General features: G+C 46.7%; 1 protein-coding gene across 1 annotated transcript in view; it reads left to right on the forward strand.

Annotated features, from left to right (window-relative positions):
• Nucleotides 1–1,524: 1,524 nt before the first annotated feature.
• Nucleotides 1,525–19,192, forward strand: part of CPT1C (carnitine palmitoyltransferase 1C) — a 44,950-nt gene continuing 27,282 nt past the window's right edge. The window contains exon 1 of the mRNA XM_015423034.1: nucleotides 1,525–1,596. The gene's annotated coding sequence lies outside the window, so the exon portion shown is untranslated. The remainder of the gene's footprint in view (nucleotides 1,597–19,192) is intronic.

Here is a 19,192-nt window from a genome sequence, read left to right on the forward strand (position 1 = left end):
CCTTCCCCAAACATTGGTTTGGGGGCTCCAAACCGGCCCAAGTTTGTGCCAGATTTTGGCTCATGAGCAGGTTCGTACCCATTGCTATATTCAGCTCAAAAGGGGCCAAACACATCCCGGCAGCTATTAGGATCTTTAACGCTAAAGTTGCCCCACAACTTCTATATGGCTGTGGAGTGTGGATAGAAGGCGTTTCGGAAAAACTAGACTCCCCTCTCCACATGTTCCTTAGAGACATCGCGGCAGTGCCGAGATGCGTGGCAGGTACGGCCCTCAGGGTAGAATTTGTGCAGCCATCAATTGAGAGAAGAGCATGGCAGTTAGCATTTAATTTGTTTATCAATAAAGAAAGTCGAGAGGCTTCCCCTATTGGATCAGGCTTCACTCACTTGATTCAGAGAGATACCTACACAAGCAATAGAACTAAGCTAATTGTATCCAAATTAGAATCCTTGAATATTGGTATTACCTCCTTACAGCAGAAGGAGGTCTTTAAACTCATAAAAACAAAATTAAGGGAACTGGACTTCAGCAGTACACTTTGCAGAGCTCGGCGCACCTGCTCGGGCCTATCCCTCGGCCTCCCACCGCCGGTTGTGATCCCTACTTACTGTTACACTCAAAAGTCCAGTACTTCGTAGAGCCTTCACACTGGCTAGACTGAACACGTTCCCGTCGAACATAGTCTCTGGCCGCTTTCATGGCATCCCGTTCTCTGAATGGACATGCGATTGTAATCAAGGTAGGGTGGAGACGATGGATCATATATTGCTAACTTGCCCCAACTGGAATATGGAGAGGCAGAAGTATATTATACCTATCTTGATAAAAGAAAAGCTTCCCTCCCTTCCCTGGTCAATTTCTGTTCTTTTATCTGACAAAGTCGATAATTCAGTTACCAAAGCAGTAGCTATGTTTTTGGCCCTGGTGGCAAACAAGAAAAAGGAAAAAGGAGGGGAATGTCCAAACCTTTCTGATCTTATTCTGTGTTCACCCGCTTGAGGATTTATTTTGTCTGAGGATTCCACCTACTGTAATACACTTATATTTGGATAATGCTCCCTACTATTTATGACTTAGTATTGTTTTAATAAGTTTTGATGTTTTTCTATGAATGGTACTTTTATAAATGTGTATAAGTGTGCTTAAGACTTTTGGTCATGCAAGCCGAAATAAATTACTATTCAGTTAAAAAAAAAACAACCTATGAGGATGCAGTGAAGTATTATAGCTGGATGCTCTTCAGTTCTGGGGTAAAGCAGACATGACTTTGAGATGGTGGGGAACAAGGATTCTGTCACTGTGCATTAAATGGGGAAAAGCCCCCTTGCTTTAGCCTGCCGCACATCTGTCTCACCTGCCCCAGAGTGTTCTCCCACCCTCTCCTTCATCTTCCTTCCGTGGGCAGGGTGTGTGTCGAGTGGGTACTTTATATCAGCCACAGCCTCAGCCCTACCAGTGGAAACAAGTTCAGCTTGTTTTGAGATGGGAAGGCATTTGAGGAAGAAGAGTTCTGAGAGCACAGTCCCTGGCAGAGGCTGCAGGGAGCAGGTGAGGGTTTCCTCTGATGTGGAGCAGATCCAAACCCTTGCCCAGGTAGGAACTTGTATGGTGCTGAAGAATGTGCAGCCACGGTACCCTGGTGCTGGCAGTTGTGATGATGGTTGTATTCAGTAGGATCCTAGAACCTGCTAGTGGGGGAGTTGCGTGGGGGGATGTAACTTTCTTTCAAGACTCATGGATTCTCTGACAGGGGAACAGACTCTCGCAAGGGGCTGATAGCCAGGAGTTTGAGGTATGATCGTTCAGAACTTTTGGGCACAGACCCTCTCTTTCCGGGTTTTTCTTCTGATTTTGTAATTTTTTCCTTGGAAAGTGATTGTGTCTATTCATTACTGTCCTTCAGTTTCCTGACTGAGAAAATGGGATCGGTGAGTGGGAGGCTGACGGGAAGGTGTCTCAAGGGATGAAATCTCCAAGATTTCAAAATCAAATTAATTAGAGAGGTTTTTCAGCCCCTCCGGGGTCAGGGTGTCATTATCACTGGCTGGGTCCCAAAGACCTGATACCAGTGGAGTACATGAACCCATAACAAAAGGATCTCCTAGAGCCAAAATAAAATCTCACTCCTTTTCCTGATCCCTAAGCACTCTTGAAATATGCCTGCTTTCTTATTCTCGAGTGTGTGTGTGAACGGGGGGGGGGGAGAGAAAGAGAAGTTCATGAGGATCACAGCTGAGACTTGAATGAAACACTGAGCATAAGTTATGAGAGAGATTCAGGCTCTCATGGCTACACACAAAAAAGAGAGGAAATTTTTTTGATTCATGTTCAGCTGAAAGCAAAGACAGGGTCTTTGGTGACTAAGGAGAGGAGCTATATCTCAGTGACCTCATCTCTCTCTGAAACCCTTGTCTTCCTTTAGTATTCCTTCGCATCCTGGCACAGAAATATTCTTAAATTCTGCAAGAACTGGGTGTGGGGCGGGGCAATTTCATTGGGATAAGCCAAGGGGAGGGTTATTTGGGTGGTTGCAGATTTGCAGCCTTTATTCCGTGCATTGAATCTGGGCTGTTTGGTTGGTGCCTGATGCGGCATTTGTATTAATAAGTCAGCCATTCCCTGGCTGCATGGATGTTTTTAGGACCCCACTAACTAGGGTTGCCAGCTCTGGGTTGGGAAATATCTGGAGATTTGGGGGGTGGAGCCTGGGAAGGGTAGAGTTTGGGGAGTGGAGGGACCTCAATAGCAATGTTCCCTCTAAGCTGTGGAGTCTTGTGAGCAAAAATTCTGCTTTGTGAGCTACTGGCATTAAAGTTGTGAGCGAGTGATTTGGCTGCTGCATAAATTAGTTTGCTCTGGAGCCCTCCTTCCTGAGCGAAGACAAAAATGTGTGAGCCGGAGGCTAGAGAACTGTGGGCTAGCTCACATTAACTCATCTTAGAGGGAACATTGCCTATATAATGCCATAGAGTCCACCTTCCAGAATAGCCATTTTCTCCAGGGGAACTGATCTTTGTTGTCTAGAGATACATTGTAATAGCAGGAGATCCCCAGGTGCCACCTGGAGTCTGGCAACCCAAGCACGAATGCTGCAAGTGATGGATGATGGAGGCTTTGTGGGAAGGATCATGAAATTCAATGGACCAGAGGATGGGATTGGGGGAGTCTGGCATGCCAGGATCTTTGGGGGTTCTTGGAAAAGGAAGTGGAGGGATCAGGAACTACAGATGTGCAGCCAGTGGATTTTGAAGTCATTTTGTGTGGGAAATGCCACTTTTGTGGCATAAGGAGACAGTGCAGTAAGTGAGCCTTCTGCAAGCCCTCTATGTACCGAGTTTACTAAACCTTCTGTCTGGGCTGATCTTCAGTTTGCAAGCTTTCCCTTTCTTGCCAGTGGAAGGTCCTGGGGTGGGAAAACAGCTTGAGCAATTGACATTTCACCTATTTACCTGTGCTTCTCCCTTCCCTAATAATTCTAGAAGGCCTGGGGGGGTGTCAGCAGAGTCAGGGTGTGTGCATGTAAATCATTCACCTCAGTGCTTATGGGGCTTAGCAGCTTCCTATTAAAAGACACGAACCATCCTGTCAAGTCTTCAACAGGGAAGGGCGACCAATGGAGGGCCACTATATATTCTTCAGACACTGGGTCTGGGGGCCAGAATATGCCGATCCCTTCAGGGATAAGGCTGTGTGATAAACTTGGCCTCACCTAGCAGTAAAAACTTCAGAAGCATCTGAACAATGTAAGGCTATCCATTGTATGTCGGGTATAAAAGGTAAAGGTTCCCTTGCTCGAAAGCCAGTCGAGTCCGACTCTAGGGTTGCGGTGCTCATCTCCGTTTCAAAGCCAAAGAGCCAGCGCTGTCCGAAGACATTTCCGTGGTCATGTGGCCGGCATGACTAAACATCAAGGTGCACGGAATGCTGTTACCTTCCCACCGAAGTGGTACCTATTTATCTACTTGCAATTTCTTGCTTTTGAACTGCTAGGTGGAACTAGAGACGGGAGCTCACTCTGTCATGCAGCACACTCAGGTCTCGAACTGCTGAACTACCGTCCTTCCACAGCCTGCAGTTCAGCATCTTTACCAGGGGTAATTTCCTGCGGGAGCGCACAGGAGTGGAGCTCCGGCAGTAAGGAGCCCAGGGGGCGGGCACATGCAACAAGCCCTACCCCCTGCTCCCAGCAGTCCTCAGTTGGACCACGAGGAGCAAGAAGCAGCAAGGTAAGTTGCAGAGCCCCCCCCCCGGCCCCTTCGGGTCAAGCGCCCCCCCCGGCCACCTTCAGGTACAAGCTCCCCCTCCTCTGTGAGGGCAGTTCTGCGTGTCCCCCCCCCCCAATAGCTAGCTATCCAAAACAGTCCAGTGAAGCCTGAGCGGTGGGTGTTGCCTTCTGACGCACGTCCGGTGATGTCATGGGGTGTGGCATATGCAAATAAGGTACACAAATAAGGTATGCTAATAAGCTCCTGCACCTCTTTTTCTACGAAATGACCCCTGGTCTTAACCACTTGAGGGTGAGGGGAAGGGAATAAGGAATGTGTGTGATTCTGGAACATTCCCCCTCAGGGACAGTCTGCCGGGGCGGTCATCTTATTGGGGCACAAATTCCCCCCTCCCTCACACAACCAAACTGAATCCAAACATCATCTGAAAGCAAATCACATGACCTTCCCATCTCCATTGGCCCCGGGTGACCAGGGTACCTCAGGTTTTGTCCTCTGAGCGCCCCCCCCCACACACACATAGCCTTGAACTGGAGCCATAGCTTTCTCCTTTAGGCTAGCAACAAAAATGTATTTGCTGGGCATTACATGGTGGTATGGGGTTGCTGAGGTTCTTACAGGTTGGGTCCCATAGCATAGCAGCCTGGGGGCCCTTAGTCATTAGGAATGGGGTTGGTAGCCTCCAAAATTCCCTTCCTGGGGCACCTCTGTTCTAAGTTTTGCCTCCTTCTGTGACAGCTTGAACTGAGGGGAAAGGCTCTCCCAGGTCATTGCATCCCCTTTTGCTTTACTTTACTTCTTACTGTTTTTACAACCTCAGTCATAAACAGCACACCCTCATCCCAGGGAGGAGAACCTAAAAGTTAGTTATCATGTAACTTAACAACAGGAGCTGCGGTGGCTCAAGTGGTTAAGACGCTGAACTGCAGGCTGTGGAAGGTCGGTAGTTTAGCAGTTCGAGACCCGAGTTGCCGCATGACGGAGTGAGCTCCCGTCTCACTAGTTCCAGCTCCTGCCAACCTAGCAGTTCGAAAGCAAGAAATTGCAAGTAGGTAAATAGGTACCACTTCGGTGGGAAGGTAACAGCGTTCCGTGTGCCTTCGTGTTTAGTCATGCCAGCTCTTAGTTCTGAGAATTTAGGACAATCAAAGAAGATGGGGTCCACAGAGTCAATTTTGTTGCTACCACAATTGCAGAGTCTATCTGAATATGGAATTCCACTGAATCTTCCTAGCGTCACTAGGTAGGGCATTCAGGTGCGCTAGCATAAAAGCCATTCTATGCTTTGGAATAGTTAATTCAGATAAATAATTTGGCATTTGTGTTGGAGGGAGAATGCCAACTGAGAATGATAAACATTGCGGGCTCTCATCAGCGTGCGCTCATAATCCAAGTCCCTAAGACATCTTCTGGTGAGCTGGGTCCATTCTTGACTACTCACTGTTTCCATCGCATCCTGTGTAATACCTGGGCAAGTCCTTTGCAGTAAGCAAACAGATCGGCTTCTATGCTCACTCTGGAATTGCTAAACAAAATTTGAATCTTGTTAAGTATAGGGATGATTTATGGTGGTTTTTCCCTCCACTTGCCAAACTGTTGGGCCCCTATCTGGCCCTGGGAAATCAGCCCCTGCTGTCTGGTTGGATCAGCACCAGTTGTCCATGGACAGCATCTCCTGTAGAAGATGTAAATATTGTTGTTTGCCAACAGGCCAGAGAAGGGTCAAACTCAGTGCACCCAGCACAGCTATGAACGGATCTTCCTACACTTTTAAAAAATGGAAATATATTATGGGAGAGGATTAAAAAAAAGCCCAAACCCTGCACTTCTCCCAACCAATGCTCCTTCTAAGCTGTGGAGGCTTGTGAGTAAAATTACTCCTTTGTGAGCTACTGGCATTAAAGTTGTGAGCGAGCAATTTGTCTACTGCATAAATTAGTTTGCTCTGGAGCCCTCCTTCCTGAGCAAAGACAAAAATGTGTGAGCTGGAGGTTAAAAAACTGTGAGCTAGCTCACACTAACTCAGCTTAGAGGGAACACTGCTCCCAACCTCAGTCAGTCAAAACCCTGAAACTGTTTATCAGGGATAAGGAACAGCTCTGATCATATCCCCATTGGAGAGGCCAGAGAGCCTAGGAAATGAAATGAAAGAGCAAAAATTTAACTGATTTAGAGAGATTCTGCTTGAAATCATAACCATGTACCGTATGTAGTTTTATGTTATCATCTGTTTGTGCAAGTGAAAGCAAAGAGCATGGTTCAGCCTATCTGTTAACAGGCAACTATAACCTGCTGCTAGTCCCTTTCAAAGAATCCTGGTGTCTAGTCTCTCTGAAGTATATGGAAATTAATTACCTGTGTATGCCAGATGCCTTTGACTATCCTGTCCTTAAGGCATAACCTACTGGCAGCTTTTAGAACAGATCAAACTTCTATATCTCATGAAGGAGAGGTTCATCAAGGGCTACTAGCCATGGTCTCCATGGGGAACCTTTCCTATCCAGTGACAACAAACCTCTGAATGCCACTGCTAGGAGGCAACAGAGGAGGGTCTTGGCATCTATGCACTGTTTGTTGCCCCTGAGAGCAACCACTTAGTCACTGTGTGAAACAGGGTTCTGGACTAGATGGACCACTGGTCTGACCAAGCAGGGCTGCTCTTATGTTCTGAAGCTATGTCATTATCTGAGTGCACATTCTTAATTATTCTTAGATAGCAACAATGATGTCAGGGGGTGTGGCCTTCTGTCACTGCCGGTGATGTCAGGGGGCGTGGCATATGCAAATAAGTTATGCTAATGAGTTATGCTAATGAGCTCCGGCAGCTCTTTTTCTACAACAAGACCCCTGGATAGCAACAACTTTATTATGGAGGTTGACTTACAGTGAGGGACCGCCTTTCCCCACATGTTCCCCCTAGGGCACTACGGTCGGGGGATCAAAACCTCCTGGATGTTCCAGGCCCCAAGTCCATTAAATTCGTGATGACCAGGGCTAGGGCATTTTCGGTGGCAGCTCCTATCTGGTGGAATGAGCTCCCAGAGGAGATGCAGGCCCTGCGGGACCTTGTGCAGTTCCGCAGGGCCTGTAAGACGGAGCTCTTCCGCCAGGCTTTCGAATAGGAGCCACCACCACCACTGTTCCATCAACGCCCTATAATCGCATACATTACCATCATTGGTGCGGGTACTATTGGAGGGCGCTGGATGTAACTAGGGTGAGAACACCATCTTGATTTTAAAATTCGGAAGTTAGTAGGGAGCACCGAAATGTTTTTATGAATTTTTGTTTAACTATTTGATATTTAATTTAATTTGTATTGTTTGTATTTTATACTGTTTTATTGTTATTATCTGGCGTTATGCCTCCGTAAGCCGCCCTGAGCCTGCGGGGAGGGTGGGATAGAAATCCGAATAAATAAATACAGCAGTAGGGGATCATCTTATGTATTGAAACAGACTGTGGTTTAGAGAAGAGAATCCAAGAACTGGGCCATCCCTTTAAGGGTTAGAGAAGGAAGAACTTGCACAGGTGATGTTGGGAAACCTTGCTCAGTCCCCTTTGATTTATAAGCATTTTATTCTTGTTTTAAGCGAGGAAGAGAGACATGCTATTAAAAAGTAATCACTGCCGTAGATCTTAGGACGTCAAACTCCACCCTTGTAGCCCACACTAATATCTCCTTGCAAGATTAGACATGTATGCCATTTGCTGAGCTGGCACGTCCTAATTTTGTATGCCTTGGCTTTCCAACCTGTGCATTCGTATCAAAGAAAAGAAATACTGATTTTTATACATATAGGAGTATGCATTTTCCTTCACTTAAATTATCCCAGAAAAAAGTTTGAGTCCAGTGGCACCTTTGAGACCAACAAAGTTTTATTTGAGGTATAAGCTTTCATGTGTACTCACACTTCTTCAGATACATTGAAATGGAATTTGCCAGTCCATACATATAGGTAGAGGGTGAGCAGCAAATTAGCATACAGCACAATGACGTTGTTTGACAGATGCAAGGACCGAATTCGAATAATAAATTTAGTTTATATGTTTTTGCCAAAGGGTAAATGGACACACAAATCTGACATGAAGAATCATAAGACTGAGAAACCTTCCAGGACATGCAAAAGGTGACCTCAGAGTAGCTAATTTATTGCAAAGGAACTTTAGGAACAGACTGAAAAGAGAAATTGCTGAGTTAAAAGTTATTACAACACTGAGAACAATGGAACCCCCAGTACTTAACAGGGATATTGGTTTTTTATCTCACTACATATGCTAACCTCATTCAGTCCTTATATCTGTATTCCCACCAATCCTCCAAAAGGGCCATACATCCTCTTAGTTTATTTTATTTTATTTCTTATTTGGAATAGCAGAATGTAATGTAATGAATAGTAGAATATAATTTGAAGTGGTAATTGGAATGTATTTCTCTGGTCTGGGAACAGGAGATACACTAAACAGCCTATCACCCCACCTCAAAAGAAGATGATGCTGTAAGGCTGCCCCCATGCTTGAGAGGAGATGGATGGAGCGAAATAGCTGGGTCTCAGTTAATTACTCTCAGCATTCCACAGTTAAGAAGGGTACATCTGCCCATCAATCTCTGATTTTGATATATTTGGTGTAGTGTTTGGTGTAGTGGTTAAGTGCATGGACTCTAATCTGGGAGAACCGGATTTGATTCCCCACTCCTCCACTTGCACCTGGCTGGATGACCTTGGGCAAGCCATAGTTCTGATAAAGAGCTGTTCTTGAAAAAGAGCAGTTTCTGTCAAGAGCTCTCTCAGCCCCACCTACCTCACAGGGTGTCTGTTGTGGGGAGGGGAAGGGAAAGGAGTTTGTAAGCCACTCTGAGACACCTTTGGGTAGTAAAGGGCGGGGTATAAATCCAATCTCTTCTCTTCTTCTTCTTCTTCTCTTCCTTCACTGTGCTTCCCCCTGGAATTAAACCCAAACAAACAGTGACCATATAAACTAAGTTTGGTCCTTGCATCTGTCAAACAACCTTATTATACTGTAGGCTAATTTGCTGCTCCAATGTTCCCTCTAAGCTCCACAGTGTTGTGAGCAAAAATTCTACCTTGTGAACGAAAAAAGCTAGTAGCATTAAAGTTTTGAGTGAATCTACATTTGACTATCGCATAAATTAGTTTTTTTAGATTATTTCAATAACCTTGTAAATATCTCAGAATTAATTTTTTTAAACTGTATTTAAACTATATTTAAGAATAATTTAAATTTTATAAGAGAAAACAGAATCAAGTCAAATTTCATTACAGAAAATATTGTCCTCTATCGGGATAGACCAGGCCTCCAGAGAACAGATCTACCCACCCCTTTCCACAATATTGGCAGACCTGGCCTCCAGAGAACAGGTTTGCCCACCCCTTTCCATGATATTGGTTACCTGGTCTCCGGAGAACAGGTCTACCTGCCTCAGTCCACTATATTGGTAGACCTGACCTCAGACTGTCGCCCTGTGCTGAGTCTTAGAAAACATACCAGCACTTGGGGGGGGGGGGCATTGCAGTCTACTTTTTTTTTTAAGTGAAATATGACAAATTACAGGTCAGGTACAACAGAGGTGGAACAATCATTGTCAGAACCCTACCTAACCTAACAAACAGGAAGTTGTTTAAATGTTATCAACCTACCCAAACTACTTATTTATTCAAATATTTATATCCCACTTTTCCTGTGACTCAAGGCAGCTTACAAATCATATTGAAAAGCATAATAGGGATGTGCAAAAAAAAAATAATCTATTTGTTCCGGCTCCATTATAGCCTTTGGGGATTGTGGAGAACCCCCCCTCCCCACTCTGAGATTTTAAAGTGTTCCTGTTTCTCCCCCCCCCCTAGAAGGGCAGGAAGCAAGGTCAGTTACCAGCCATGGTTATGCAAATAGCTTGACTTGCAAGTGAGCTGAGGGATTTGGTGTTAGGAATCTCCAGGTGACTCATGGAGATTTCCCAGAATGCCAGCGAGAGCTCCCAAGATGCACCTGGGTGGCCCAGGGTGGTGGCACTGCCCCCTGTATAGAGGGTGGTGCCCAGGGTCTACCTGGATGACCTGGGCAGAAAAGGTCAAAGGGTGTGGAGGGTGTGATGTAGAATGGGTGGAGCCAGAGGTTTAATAAAAGTGCTTGCTCCCAGGAGAAAGGGTCTTTTGTCTCTGGATGCTGGTCCTTGGAAGAGGATAGACTGCTGAGCTCTGTTTAGCAGACCAGGGGCAATCTTGAACATGCGGCCTGGCCTGGCTGGCTGCAGAAAGAGCCTGAGGTAATGAGAGACCTTTAGAACCTTTTCTGACTTCCTAAGCTTGAAAGTGCCTACTCTATTTCAACATCTAGTAGAGTATGTTTAGAACCAGGGAAAGAAGGATGCAGTTATAACCCACTTTCATTTGTCCTTCTGGTTGCAGATCTGGTGCTGTGCTAAAAGTATTCTTGTAACCTTTTTTTCTCTTTTTAATAAATGATTTACTCTTGGAAGCTGGTAGTGTTCTCTGGACCACATAGTTTCCCCAACCACCTTAGACAATGCTACTTTAAGAGTAGAGTCCTGGGAAGGGGGACAGCAAGTAGTCCAGGCACCCGTTGCCAATCCTCCAGGGCACCCTCCCAAAAAAGGGAATTTGGTCCCTGTGGTAAGCAGGAGCTGGCAGGGCCTCAGTTTGAGAAGGGGTGTCAGGAGTCTGTCCCTCCTGGCAGGAAGACCCCAACAGGACAGTGGTGGCAGCAGTACCCTAGTGGAAGGAAGTGGAATAGCACCTTCCAGGAATTGGCACAATCCAAGGAGGGTACTGGCAGAACAGCGTCTGTAAGCCTGTTCCATCACAGGAACCATTATAGTCAATGGGCCCCATAGGCTATAGTGGAGAATCAATCTGGGGCACCGGGGGGTTGTTTTTTGAGGTAAAGGCACCAAATTTGCAGCATAGCTGCTGGTGTCTCTCCTAAAGAAACCACCCACGTTTCAAAAAGATTGGACCAGGGGGTCCAATTCTGTGGGTCCCAGAAGAAGGTACCCCCATTCTCCAATGTTTCCAATTGAGGGGGAAATGCCTTAGTGTGAGCAGAAGCTAAAATCTCTGAGCTGACAGCTAAAATTTTGTGCGCCAGCACCCTCTAGCACAACTTAAGCTTTAGAGGGAACTGTGCTCCTCTACTTGTATGTATGGACTGGCAACTTCCATTTCAGTGTATCTGAAGAAGTGTGTGTGCACATGAAAGCTTATACCTCGGATAAAACTTTGTTGGTCTCAAAGGTGCCCCTGGACTCAAACTTTACTCTGCTGCACCAGACCAACAGAGTAACACCCCCCCCCCGGATCTGAAATAAATCTTTTCATAGGAAAACACTGTGTGTTAAAGGGCCTATTACTATATCCAAATAGGTAGCATGGTAACAGGCCTGATTCCATAAATGCAAGCATTTACTGCATGGTCGGAATTTCTGCATACCTTTCAAGGGTTTTGCGGCCTGCTCCTCTGAGGATTATGTAATGTGGGCTGGTCTGGGCAGCTTCCTACATAAATAGATGACCTGAATTGGAGTTCTGGTTACTCACAGTCTTTAAAGAGGGAAATCCCTTTTGGACTAGCAGGACTGGTGTGGGACGCATTCCTGTCTCCAAGCCAGCATAGTGATTGTGTCTCTGAACCCTACTTCAATAACATATTTTTCTGTGTTGTGTTACCTGGTCAGCTACTCTTGCTGATCAGAATGGTATCCAAAAGAACGCTTAAGAATGTGGAAAGGTGACTTATTTATTTAGGTATGTATACTTCACTTCTCCCCAACATGGTCTCAAAGTGGCTTACAATATTGTTCTCCGTTCCACCATTTTATCCTCAGAACAACAACCCTGCGAGGTAGGACGGGTGAGAGAGCATCACCCAGTGAGCTTCCATGGCAGAATAAGGATTTGAGCCTCCCAAACTTTCCTGTGCAAAATCTAAACCAGTTAGGATCTCCTTCTGCTCTTGCCAGTGGACAATAGTAAATCCAGGTGATAAGAAGTCCTTGCCAAAGTTTGGAACAATATAAACCCTAAAGATGTTTTCTGTGGTGGAGGAGAAGTGGGTAGCCATCCCAAGCCAGAGAGATCTGGGTCTCTCTAGCACTATTTATTTATTTATTTTATTGGATTTCTATCCCGCCCTCCCTGCAAACGGGCTCAGGGCTGCTTACATTTATGCTCTGTTTCCCTTCCCAGAACACCCAGGAGTCCCAGCTCACAGTTTTCACTCACCTTAACCCTACAGTCATCATGCATCAAATCTTAACTATTTTTAAATCTTCCTGTCATGCAGGCCCAGTCCAAGGCAACAATATTTGCTTATGTCAGAGGGGGAAAAAGCCACATCAGTTTCTTCCTTTGTATTCGAGCCCAGCTGCATCCGGTCCTTGGCAGGCAATGCATGGGAGATTTTAACCAATTAACATCTCGCTTTTATGCTCTCGTGGTTTTTACAGCACATGCTGAGATGCAGCTGCTTCTGGGGTGGAGAGCATCAAAGCATACAAGAGCACCAAAGCATACAAGAATGAGGACTAAGAAAGGACTGTGGTTAATTCTTTGCATAGCTCTTGCCGCTGCTTACAATAATACTGTAAAGTAGATACTTATTTGTCTTTTCTTACTTTTTGCTTCCTGCTTTTCTTGTTCATGGCAACCCAATGCAGCTCATCACACCATCCTTCCATTTTTCACCTTATCCTCACAATAATAACCCTGTGGGTAAGTTAGGCTGAGAGACTGTGATGGGTCCAAGGTCATCCAACCGGCGTCCCATGGCAGTGCAGGGATTCGAACCCAGTTGTCCCCAGTCTTTGTCTGCCACTGTAACCACTATGACACACCGGCTCTCTTACTGTCCTTACTATTCCATTTGCATATGGCGAACAAACCTCTCTGGAAATCCATAACTACATAAAGATTAGAGTCCAGGTTTTCCAGAACTGGTTTCAGCAGCCTATCTACCACACAAGGGCAGTCTCCCAAGGGCTCACTTCTCTAGAGCTGTGGTTTTTAATTCACTTATCAGGACATTCAAGTGGATTCCAGAGTACCATCTGTTGGGTCATCATGAGCCACATGATTTTTTAAAAAGGATCTGCTGTGGTTAAGAGCAGCAGACTCTAATCTGGAGAACCAGGTTTGATTCTCCACTCCTCCACATGCAGCCAGCTGGGTGGCCTTGGGTCAGTCACATTTCTCTCAGAGCTATTGTCTCAAGAGCAGTTCTCGCAGAGCTCTCTCAGCCCCACCTACCTCACAGGGTGTCTGTTGCGGGGAGAGGAAGGGAAGGTGATTGTAAGCCTCTCTGAGACTCCAAGTGAAGGGCAGGGTAGAAATCCAACTCTTCTTAGGGAAGAAGGGCTGCAGGGATGCCAGCCTCCAGGTGGGACCTGGGAATCCCCCGGAATTGCAGCTCATCTACAGGATACAGAGATCAGTTCCCCTGGAGAATATGGATGCTTTGGAGAGTTGATTCTGTGGCACTGTCCCCCACTGAGGTCCCTGTCCTCCCCAGGCTCCATTTCCAACTCCAGAAGTTTCCCAACCTGAATCTGGAAACTCTCCCCCTTCCCCACCAGTGGCCAGGGAGGACCTGGCAACCCTGTGTATAGAGCTAAAGTGTGCCCTCTTGCAGGAGCAGTCAGACATCAAGAAGAGGTCACTCAGAAATGGGAAGGATTCTTCCATATTACTGCCCTTGTTCCTCTCTATAGTACACCGTCTGGTGTTTGGCTTGTTTCTTGTCCTTAGGGTTTTTTTACCTGCTGCCCATGGTCTTGGCCTTGACCCCACTGAGATCATAGTTCTGGCTCCCTCTCGCCCTGTCACATAGTTCTCATGATCATGATGTCATGTGACATCATGTCACATGCTCATTGGGTCCTGTGCAGGGCCACAACCCCCTATATAGGGGGTAGTGGCAGGGCCCCAGGTATGGAAAGGTTAAAAACTACTGTTCTAAGGGGGCGTAGACATGTACCCGGAAGGTACCCCCCCCATCTCTTCCTCTCCCTTTGTGAGCCAATTCCAAAACAAATGGGAAAGTGACCACAACTCTTGCCTGCTAGGATGTCTCCTTGGGTTTTGTTCAGCAACAGCAGGCAGGAAAATCGTGTTTGCCTTTTTGGTGGTCAGGGTTAGGATTCTCACCCTCAACACCAGATCTAGGCTGGGGAGCTGTGGCATCACAAGCCCTGCCTTTGTGGAACCTGAAACTCCCAAGTATTGAGATGAGCATCTCTGAACTTGTTGATTAGGCAGCTGAATTTGTGGGAATAACAACATGGTTGCGTAAGACCTTTGTAGGGAAGGGATCCAGGTCAAAGAGCGTCAACTTTTACCCAGTTGGGATCTGGCCAGGACACATGAGTTCACACCCCGTCTTGTAGGTGAATGTGCATATCTCATGCAAACTACGCTGATCTGCCTATCCTCATGCCTTGCTGCGTTTAGATGCTGCTTTTGTACTTTACAACTGCTACGCTGGTGACAAGCTCCTGCTGTGCCTCCTAGAGGGCTTATAGCATTCTCTGCTGGTATTTTCCCTTCTCAAGAGTAGCATGCCATTCAGCTCAAGCAGACCCCCAGACCAGATGTGAGGTTTTCAGCACATGTATGTGCTGCTGCGGTAAGAATTCTGTTAAAACGTTAATACAAAGGCAAAGTCAAGAGGGAGATGGGCCCAGGATCCTCCAACAGGACAGACTCCAAGTGGGGAGGTCGGATGCCAACTTCTTTCCAATGCCTGCAGTTTCCATCCTGGTGTGTTCTGCTAGAAGGGAAAAAATAACCCCTTTCTTCCTGACTCAGGGGCAATTTAATGGATTAAAACTGGCCCTATTTCAGGTACGGAAATGCAAATCATGACAGTCAATGCAGATAACAGGGAGAATGGGACACATTTTCTCAGGAGTGAAACTCTGGTTACTGTGTCCAGGCTAGGTTCTGGTCTGGTCGGCTACTTCTTTGGGGCCCCCACTGTCAGCCTGTTACATCCTGTTACAGCCGGGAAGATTGAGCTGCTCTTAGACTCAAATGTGGAGGTCCTTGAAGCTTTGGGTCCTTGGCAAATTCATATCGGCGCCAAGGCCCATTTGTTAGGAATAGCCCACGATTTTATGGCTACTGCCATGATAGCCATGGGACTGTCCTGCTATACTATGGTCCCCGTATAGTCAGCTTGTCATACACATCATCTTGTAGTGACTTGGAGTTATATGGTTCAGTGAGGAAAGCTTTTTTGTGGTGTATCGTGGACTAGCCATGACTTGGTCACATATAGACTGCTGTATCTTGTAATCTTGGCTAGATATAATGAATCTATTAAAATAATCTGACCCTGTAGGCTAATGGCTCCAGAGGGATTCTTTATAGCCTTTGGGGAGTTTCCTAATAACATAGTTGGAGCTCCTGTCGAAGCCTTGGCTGTTCAGAGATGGGTAGTTGACAAGGTTGCTCCTAAGCATTCTCTCCAGAACCATGGAGCCCATTTGGTTCCCTGAGCAGTAACTCATGCAGAGATGCCATCTGCAGCCTCTTCTGAGACTCAGCTATCCTTTCTGTGTTTCTGCACTGGGGTGGGTTCCTTGGTTCATTGAGCCAGTCACACCTGAGGCATCAAACAGCAAAATTACCTGCTAGTCCAGCAAGGCCAATGTGGCTGTTATCGGGACGGAAGATAGGACTTTGGGTTGGGAGTCTGGGTTCCAGTCCCCCCTTTCAGCCATTGGTGACTATGGGCCAATTTTGCTATTGCTTAATATAACCTCAGCCCCACCTTACAAAGTTGTTATGAGGATCAGCTGGGGTGTGGGAAACCGTGTATGCTGCCCTAAACTTCTTGAGAAAAAGGCAAGATAATAAAGATACCAGAACAGTGAATCATCTCTCTCTCTCTCTGTGCCTATCTTATAAGAGCTTTCAGTTAATTCATTGACTTTTCGCATGCTGTCTGGGCATGACTGGAGTAGAGGAATGAGCTGCAAAGCATTTTCAGCATTTAAAAATATTGTATCCCATGCATCCCAAGTAATACTGCTGTTCAAAATGGCCTATAAACTACAAGAGATACTATACAACGACCACATGAATCGTCTTATCTAATAGCAAAGTGGATTATGAAAGCAGCAAAACCAATCCCCTCAGAGAGAAGGGTCCCCCGTGCTCCACCAACTCCCCAGGTATGCAGAAAGACATGACTTTGAAAATCAACTTAAAAGGGGGGCAATATGGCCCCAAATTTGTGTTGGGTTAGAATATTCTCGGTGTCTGACCCAACATAAGTGTGGCCCATAATTTTGGGGGATGGGGTGAGTCAGAATATTCTTGCTATTAGAGAGCCAGCTTGGTGTAGTGGTTAAGAGCGGCGGCCTCTAATCTGGAGAACTGGGTTCGATTCTGCACTCCTCCACATGAAGCCAGCTGGGTGACCTTGGGTCAGTCCCAGCTCTCTCAGAGCTCCCTCAGTCCCAAAAAATAAGTCTAACTTACCACCTAGTGGTGCATAGTGCTAAAAGGTTGCCAGACAATCTTAGGATCTCCTGGCTGTACTACACACAATGCCATACAATATACTAATTCTCACTGTGTTCTTAGAACAGAAGTCCAGTGGCACTTTAAAGACTAGCACGGCTTATTCCAGTGTAAGCTTTCATGAGTCAGCACTCACTCCCACAGGCGCATCCTTCACAGAGGATTCATGCATCTGAAGAAATGAGCTTGGACTTGTGAAAGTTTCACGCTGGAATACCTTTTGTTAGTCGTTGAGGTGCCGGTGGACTCCTGTTTAGTTTTCCAGCAGCAGCCTAACACGGCTGCCCCTGTGGGAGTCTTCCACTCTAAGGGCCCGTTTGATTGTCCGAGGTCATCCTGTCAGTTTCATGAGGGAGTGAGGATTTGAACCTGGTGTCTCCTTCATCCAAACTCTTCAACCATTACATCACACTGTCTATCTTTGGCGTCTATTTGAGTCAATGGCTGTATAGAGCTCTCTGGAAGGGTTAGAACTAGGAGCGAAGGCGCCTGACTCTCCTAATTGGCAGTGCTCCATTATGGGTAACTGTGCCAAGCTTCCTTCCCCCCCACCTCAGTTGCCCCAGTTGTGTCGGAGGCCTTCCAGAGGTATTGTCTTCTGTACTGGCATTTGGTGTGAAGCACTGAAATCTAATGGAGCTGCGGTGGCTCAAGTGGTTAAGACGCTGAACTGCAGGCTGTGGAAGGTCGGTAGTTCAGCAGTTCGAGACCCGGGTGCCGCATGACGGAGTGAGCTCCCGTCTCTAGTTCCAGCTCCTGCCAACCTAGCAGTTCGAAAGCAAGAAATTGCAAGTAGATAAATAGGTACCACTTCAGTGGGAAGGTAACAGCGTTCCATGCGCCTTGGTGTTTAGTCATGCCGGCCCCATGACCACGGAAACGTCTTCGGACAGCGCTGGCTCTTCGGCTTTGAAATGGAGATGAGCACCGCAACCCTAGAGTCGGATTCGACTGGCTTTCGAGCAAGGGAACCTTTACCTTTACTTTACCTTTACTGAAATCTAGTTTAGGGATCTCCTTGAGTTTGCCCAGGAATACCATGCAAAGAACTCTCAGAATTCCTTGTGATGATTCTGTGCGCGCAGAGAGCCGTCCATCAGCTACAAACGGGAAGAAGACAGAATCCAGAAGTCTTGCTTCTTACCAGCTTTGACACCCCCCCCCCCCCGTGTTCTCCAGTTCATATCCACACAGCTATGGTATGGTTGGCCAGATGCCACTGGTGTTAACCGTAGTCCCCACTGAGAATGATATTCTCCAGAGAAGAAAGGGGCCTGCGTCACATACCTAGATGCTCCCCAGAGACAGCTCGAGGACCAACTCTAGCACCCCTTCCTTATCCATAGACACTGTCCTTTAACCCTTTCAGTCCTCTTCGCCCACACCTATAATATTGTGACCTCACACTGGCATTGGCAATGAAGTCAGCACAGTCGTGAGGGGCAGGGTAAGTTTGCCTAGAGCTGGAGCCCAGAAACAGCATCTGCTCGACCTGATGGCTTTGGAGTATCCCAGAGGATGGTACAGCTAGCAGGGCGGAGTTGGGGAACTAGTATTCCTGGATTTTCTCGTAGGGAATGCTAGAATCCAGTGAGTGGAAATTGTGGCTGGAAACAGATTTCTGAGTTCTGGGTAAGAGATGGAATCTGAATTAGTACCAGGAGAGGGAATTCCTGGCGTTGCAGCTGTGGAGTGACTCAAAGCCCCTTGAGGTGTTCATGCCTTCCGTTTTTTGGGGGGGGATTCAGATTTTGTGCTCTCTCTTCATTCAAATCTCTTTAATTGCCTGGCAACAATCTTCTGTTGCCATAGCAGCCAAACTTGCAGTCTCGCCTTGGTAACACGCCGGAGGTGTATGGCAAATTTTGTGCAGAAGGCTACCGTCTTTCCCATAGAGTTGATTTTGCTGTTTGTATCTTTTGCAAAAACCGAAAGGGGGATACCAGATGTTTTTGGGCCCTTAGCCTGATGCTAAAAGCCATTGTATATGACTTGATGATAGTTATAGCTTTCTCAGTACTGAGATGGAGCTGACTCTGGGCTGCACATTGGGACAAAAAAAACCCCCATCTTCAAGTATAGGCTAATGGAGTCTGAACTTGCTGAGACTGAGAGGGAAAAAGATCTTGGAGTCACAGTGGATAACTCAATGAAAACGTCAACCCAGTGTGCTGCAGTGGTGAAAACAGCAAACTGTAGGTTAGAGATTACAAGAAGCGGGACCCACGATACTTGGGGGGGGGGGAGTATGCCCCACGGCCCATGGCCTGCATAGCAGGAGGAGGTCCTCACTGAGGAGGAGGGGGGAGGAGGAGGAGGCAGCCGCAGGTGAGCCCAGCAGCAATGGCAGCAAGCCCTGCCCGGGTCCCAGCCGCCCGCCTGCCCAAGCTCCCCCCCCCC

This window comes from Gekko japonicus, unplaced genomic scaffold, assembly GCF_001447785.1.
Source record: "Gekko japonicus isolate JY-2015 unplaced genomic scaffold, Gekko_japonicus_V1.1 scaffold1358, whole genome shotgun sequence".
Taxonomy (NCBI): Eukaryota; Metazoa; Chordata; class Lepidosauria; order Squamata; family Gekkonidae; genus Gekko; species Gekko japonicus.